General features: G+C 33.0%; 1 long non-coding RNA gene across 4 annotated transcripts; it reads right to left on the minus strand.

The window, feature by feature from the left end:
- Positions 1 to 2442: 2442 nt before the first annotated feature.
- On the minus strand, positions 2443 to 6694 carry LOC141623454 (uncharacterized). Of its 4 annotated transcripts, none has more exons than XR_012533383.1 (5): positions 6569 to 6694; positions 6425 to 6468; positions 5947 to 6076; positions 3803 to 3904; positions 2443 to 2676 (listed from the first exon to the last, which is right to left on the minus strand). It is a non-coding gene; the product is annotated as an uncharacterized LOC141623454 (long non-coding RNA). The 4 variants fall into 4 exon arrangements; XR_012533384.1 differs by lacking the exon at positions 6569 to 6694 and adding an exon at positions 6202 to 6245 and having other exon boundaries at positions 6425 to 6562; XR_012533382.1 differs by lacking the exon at positions 6569 to 6694 and having other exon boundaries at positions 2443 to 2665; positions 6425 to 6562.
- Between the last annotated feature and the right edge of the window lie 512 nt (positions 6695 to 7206).

Consider the following 7206-nt stretch of genomic DNA (forward strand, 5'->3'; position numbering starts at 1 on the left):
TTTTAAGATTTTGTTTATAAAGAGGAAAATACAATAAAATTGTTTTTGGCATAAAATATATGGTACTTTTAAGTTAATGTTATAATATAGTAGATATAATATTAGGAAGGAGGACAAAAATTAAGTTTATTACCGTAAAAGATAGTTGAAACTAAGTTAGTCTTGTTTCGAACTATTAATAATAATACTATAATGTTAAATCAATAAGGGGAACTAATTTATGAAATTAAATTAGATGTAAATTATACTTAAAAAAACCTGTTAGCCTTATAAAAAAACGGTCAAAATAATATACGAAATAAGGGGAACTATTTTGGTTGGTTCTAATGAGATCTGCGAAATTATGTAGAAACAATTTGTTTCCATATAGGATTGTTACTCCGTATTATCTTAGTCGGAATTTTTTTGGTTATACGTGGGAATGGTGTTATCAATGGGAAATCATTTTGTTTCCATATAAAATTCTTAATTAGAAAAGTCAAAAGAATTTTTTGGTTATACGTTGAAAGGATGGTAATCAATGGAAATCAATATGGTTCTATATTTTTAATTAGATAGTGGGCTCAACTCAGCATCTTATTTGTGGTGATTTAAATACATAAAGCACAGGCCCATTAATCAGAATCTTATTTGTGGTGACTTAAGTACATAAAGCACGGACCCATTAAAATAGGGGGGAGTTGGCGGGAAACTACTAAGAGATTTTTATTCTCTTAGTAGTAGGGGGGATTTTTTTCACAAATAGGATTATACATCCAGTTGTACCATAAGCATGGTACAACCAAGTATAAGAATCTGAGCTTATGTGTATTCTTTCTGAGCTAATTTAAAGTTCATGTTTTTAATGTCTAAATGGATGAACTCAATACTTTCTAATAAAGCTCATATTCTTTAATATAAAGCTCGGATACTTTGACACAAAGCTCAGATTCTACACGGTACAACATATACAACTGGTTGTACAGTCCATGAATTGGATTTTTTTGGTTATACGTGGGAATGGTGTTATCAATGGGAAATCATTTTGTTTCCATATAAGATTCTTAATTAGAAAAGTCAAAAGAATTTTTTGGTTATACGTTGAAATGATGGTAATTAATGGAAATCAATATGGTTCTATATTTTTAATTAGATAGTGGGCTCAACTCAGCATCTTATTTGTGGTGATTTAAATACATAAAGCACAGGCCCATTAATCAGAATCTTATTTGTGGTGACTTAAGTACATAAAGCACGGGCCCATTAAAATAGGGGGGAGTTGGCGGGAAACTACTAAGAGATTTTTATTCTCTTAGTAGTAGGGGGGATTAGTAGTAGGGGGGATTTTATACTACAAATTGATTTTGTCGCATATTATTTTGAATATTTGTAATTTTAGCATAAGTTGATATAAATTTAGTAATTTATGAGTGTAACTTTAGTCTTTTACGGGCGTAACTTTAGCCTTTTACGGGTGTAACTTTAATCTTTTATGAGCATAACTTTCGTGTATTTTAATTAGTGAGTAATTAATTATTTAGTTTCAAGTAAAAAAGGTGTAACTTCAAGTGAATATGGTGTTACTTCAATTAAGATATAGTGTTTTACGAGTGTAACTTTAATCCCTCATTGTGTCATTTTATGTTAGAACTTCCGGAAAGTTAGCAGTACTCAAAATTTAAAAACTCAATTGTATAAGAAAATATTACCACTGTGTTGGGCTCGAAAAAATAATAAATTTAGACTTTTGTTTCGCCTTAATCGGAGTCCGAATGAAGATTTACGGGGTATTTTAAAAACCCGCTTTTATTTTACGCGAGTATGAAATTTCGTTTTTTACATCTTATATTTTGATATTTGAAATATAAATAAATCATATTAATTTAATAAATTAATTGATAAGAAAGAGAAAGTAATTGATTAGATAAATTGGGAATTGAATTTACTAGAAACAAAGCATTAATTGCATGTTGGGTGAGTATTTTTTTGTTTTAATCTCAACCATTCATCTTGTAAGATCAAATGGTAGAGATGTGGACTTATGGACTCAACTAAATTTGTGGACTCACCTGAACCTATCTCTCTCTATATATATATATATACTAGTTGTTGTACGGTACGCTTCGCGCACCGTACCCCAAGATAGTTATACCAACATGGTTGTATTCTCTAAGCATATCGTGGTCATCAAAGACACTACAAGAAACGCGCATTTTGGGGTCATAGTCATTCATAAAATGTTGTTCGAGTTGGTATAGATATTTGTATGTGAAAAGTTGGATCCACATTTATCAAGGTTGTAGACTTGTAGTCAATTCATTTTTACGTACGACGCTGAGATTCCTTTTTTGAGTGATGTAATTTGAGTAAAAGCAAAGGATAGCCCATGATTTTTATCATGGTTTGAAATAACTTGCATTATGGCATTCAATATCAATAACCTTAAATGAAGGTGCTGCAAATGCCCCAATTCCGTTTCTAGATCACAAATTAAGTTTGAATTACATCAAAAATTGTAGGTCATATGTTACAACTACAATATAAACCAATAAAATATCCAACTAAAAGATGTGAAATTTGTTAACCGGAATTTTGTTGCCACCATCCGTGGACCTTTTTCTCCCATTTTCTTCATGGCTTCAAAGTAACTTCATCATCCTCGTCTCTCCTATGTACTACGGACAACCTACAACATACCTTGGTCACTTCGACATTTTAGTTATATATCATTATATCAATAACTCAAGTCAACACAATAAATGTGAAGCTCTCAAAAGCACTTTCAAACATGCCAACAAGAATTCATAACATTTCTTTTCTCGTGTGAATCGGTGAAGAGTGCATCTGGAATGGTGAACAACATTCAGATCCCTATAATTGATGCTACAAGCCGATTTCTGAATTCTGTGACGACGACAATCGCTAGAACCTAAAAAGCAAATAACTACGTATTCTCCCTCTCTTTAAATCAAAGCTCTGTTAATTTGCCAAAAGGAAGAGATGAAGGAAGGCAGTGACAGTTTAAAAAAAAAATATAATAATAAAAAAAAAAAAAAAATAATACAGTTTCACCTCAAAATATAAAAACAGAAAAATCTATCTATCCATCTTCCTACAGAAAAGTTTGAGTAACTTGTCTACTGTTTAAGATAAGATAATGACAGTAGATAGGTCGTTTATTAAATCTTAGACTTGGTTGGCTGGTTTTTATCGTGGTATGGACTATAGTCTTTATGTATTGTTTGTATTTTTCAAAACATGTATGAATAGAGAGCAAGCAAAATCAAACATACTCATTTAAAAATCTAATCGAAGGCCGAACTTGCTCCATTTCCATATCGTTTCTCCTTCCTTTTTCCTCTTTAAATTGTATCCAAAAAAGCTCTTAAAATTAATGACCTGAGATAGCCTCTCTCCAAGAGACTCAATCCACCCGAAAAAAATGGAAAAAAAATAAAATAAAGAACATATCATTTTTCACTCTATATGTGTATTGTACACAATACATAACCGATCCTACAAACATCTTTCACTAAAATAAATCTGGGAAGTTCAAAATTTTTTTACATCTTGTGCCAAAGACACCCTTAAATTTTTTATATCTCATGGATGAATTCTCATTAGTCTTCATTAATTGTAGTATGACTCGGGTAGCTACAAACATGTGAACACGAATCTAACATTTAATCCCTCTCTTTTAACTGACTGGACAGTAACCGTCTCAAAGGCCAAGTATCGTTACACTTATCGGTAAGTTCTCCAACCATGGATGCAAAGTGCAAACAGTACAGCTAGAGCGACAATAATAAGATAAAGGGCTTACTTGGAACTGAGTTTTAAGAACACATCCCGATCAAGCTGACTAATATGACAAGCAGGAGGGAACCTCTTCCTTTGCCTTTTCTAGCTTCTCTTTCAAAATTTCCTGCAATTGATAACTTTCACAGTAGCGTAAATCAGAATATAAAACTGATGGAAAGAACCAACTTCAACCAAGCATAGAAGCTAAAATATAAAAATGACCACCTGTAGGAGTAGACTGTCCTAGGAAGCTTTAATAGTTTAGTTCTTACCAAATGAAAGATCCTACCATGAAGCTAAAGTAGATTATTTCTTACTGAGTTCAAAGCCGATTACAACAAAAAAAGGCCCCAAACTCTATACTAAGCGGATAGACCAAATATTATTTAGCTTGCACTCGTACGTATATCTTAGTCATTGATTGAAGCCAATTCCACTACCTTCAATCCCCTAAATGACTGCCCTCATGTATAACATGTCAAAATGAAATCTAGAAACAAATTCGGCTCATTTTTTCAAGGCTTTGGTTTTCTACATAAAAAAAGTATTAACAGAATTTGCTGAAAACAGTTAAAAGTAATCGCCATTCAGTACTCCCTTCTACTCCGAAGTCTTTTATCCGAACAATGCCTTTTGTATTCACAGCAATTGCATGAACTTGTTGTAGCCGTTTAACAACTACGCCACCACCATGTTTGTTAGTCCCTCTATTACCCAAAGAACTTGAAATTTTAAACATGCAAGACTTTTAAAATTCAAGATTATTTACAGTCCCTACATATTACCTATATCCTTAGCAGCTTACTTAATGATTTTTTAAAATGTCAGAATTTGGACTTCATTAGTCTCTGTTCAATTCTTGGGTGGAAACAATGATGTGTATCCACTTGCTATTAACTTATTATTACTATCATCAATCTATAATTTTGGGTCTTTGACTCTTTTAAGTTTTATTAAGCTCGCAATTGCTGTAAAATAACTCGTTCACCTACAATGTTAAGAAATGATAATTAATCTCTACAACCAAAAATCTCTGTGGCAAGAAAATAACCCTTAGACCACCAAAATCAGATACCACTCCTACCAATAGCAAATAGAAAGAATGTACCCATACACAAGTTAACCAATGAATATATTAGAACTGATTTAGCCAAGCAAGAGTTACGAACTAAACCTGCTGAAGTGCTCATGAAACAGTTTTTTAAAAAAATAGTTGTTTGCACACAATTATCATCCATAGTAGCCTAATAGGATAGCACATGGAAATCTAGTATGCCAGACTGATTTCTTGCCGAACTATAGAATTTTTCCCCACATAAGCATAATGCAGTGATTACTATCATTAAGTCGCTAAAAAATGTCATTCTGACTTAAACCATATCCAAAAGCCAGTCGACTGCAAGATAACTATTAAACCTAGATAAAAATTTCTTCTTCATGCACCCTATCTGTTACTATACTTTACGTAGTTAGAAGCAAGCAAGACTCTAGGACCATCTAAGCATTCACACTCCATCCAGATGAATGTACATGGAAGATTCTTTTCACTAAAAGTAGTAATCATGTGCTATCAGTGTGATAGGTTAATAGCAAGTTGCCGAGAGCTCAAAAATCTCATTGACGTGAGTTCTTACTTTTATTCATTGTTCCTAGTGATAGTATCAGCTATCAAGTATGCATATAAGCTTGGAGTTGAATAAAGTCGTCACAAGTTACCTGGCTGTCGATAATGATTTGCATTATTATTTAGAAACACATTCAGATGGGTTCAATATAAACAGAGTTCTCAGTAGCATCAAAACTCAAAACATTGTATCACCCAACAACAGCCACCACTAATAAAAGGCCTAGCAAAGGCGGTTGATCTCCCGAGGAATAAAAAGTCACATCTTTCGTGAAAATTTTCAATCTTTTTTCTAGTTTACTTAATTCTATTAACAATTCGTCTCCCCAAATTATAAATCATGGTTACTTCACTACTGACCACCCCCTAAACAATGGTAAATTTGAGATTTTCTGTTGAAATTTTCGATTGCTTCTAGTATACCTTATTCTAAAACCCTACAAACCTCCGCCCTCAAATAAGTCCTGGTTTTGACAAAAACAACAATCAAAACCAAAAACAATGAAAACTCAAACAAACAAATCAAAAGAGGAAAAGTATACCTTTAGAATAATGAAGAATGTGATCATAATCATGGCCGAAGCAACTTGGACAACTTAAGCTTACAAAAGACAATATTCCTAAGTGGATCCACAACCTCGCATAAGCTCTCTACTCAAGATTCTCTAAAAGCTTCACACAAAAAACACAGTATTTAGTAGTTGTATTTAAGCATGAACTTAAGCTTACAAAAGACAATTTCCTAATGGCACTTCCCGAAATCAAGAAGAAACATAAAATAAGATTTGATCAGAAACCTTAATCATAACAGCCTCTTAATGAGCCAATATCAAATTTCCTACTGCAAAATATCCATACATAAGCCAATATCACGGTGACATTTTTGCCAGGTTATGGCAAATCCAAAATCTAACAATTTCCATGCACATCAAATCAAATTTTATTTCGAAAGGCAAAAGGAACCTGAATTTCCTCTTGAAGCAATCAAGACGTGAAATTTAGAGTAGGAATCGAGCGTACCTATGTAGGTTTGAAATTGAGGGCTTATAAATCATTTGAAGCACCTGTGAAAAGGGAAAATATGGCAACTTCATAATGGACTTTATAAAGGCTCCCACCCGAAATTATAAAGGCGTTTCTTAGGTTAGAAATATGGCACCGTACTTTTCCCATTGGATTTAGGGTGTGAAAATTAGCAGAAGCACCTGCGAAGACAGGGAATATAATAGCATTATGATGAATTTTAAAACTTCAAACAAAGCACCCCGGTATATAAGACATTATGTACCAAGCTGCAAAGAAAACAGCAAACTTAAAGCAACAGTTTTATCAAGCAATACCATGCACAAACAGACCAGAGAAAACTTGCGAGAACTAAAGCAACAAATTTATCAAGCAAAATTCTGGTTTGATGGAAGGTCGGTTTCAATCCTGAGAAAGTGCATCCAAACTATGTGTCACTTGGTCCAAGAGTATATACTATATGAGAGGTCTCTACAATATGAGAAATCCACTGAAATTTTTCGAAACGACGTTTCCCTCATAACCGTTTATGAGACCACTCCAATGACTCATTAATCATTCATTAGTAAATCTCATCGACTCTTATATTTCTGTACCTCGCAATTTATACGTGTGTGACTTTCACTTACGAGCATAAATAACCACCTAATTAGGCAAATATCTCTACAAGAAGCTCCTTATAACACCTATCTCCTTCTACTCTCTAATTCTAAACTCTTCAAATTCCTATAAATTTTAACCTGAAGTAAACACGTTAAACAAAACCAACAAATTTCTCA

This window comes from Silene latifolia, chromosome X (assembly GCF_048544455.1).
Source record: "Silene latifolia isolate original U9 population chromosome X, ASM4854445v1, whole genome shotgun sequence".
NCBI lineage: Eukaryota > Viridiplantae > Streptophyta > Magnoliopsida > Caryophyllales > Caryophyllaceae > Silene > Silene latifolia.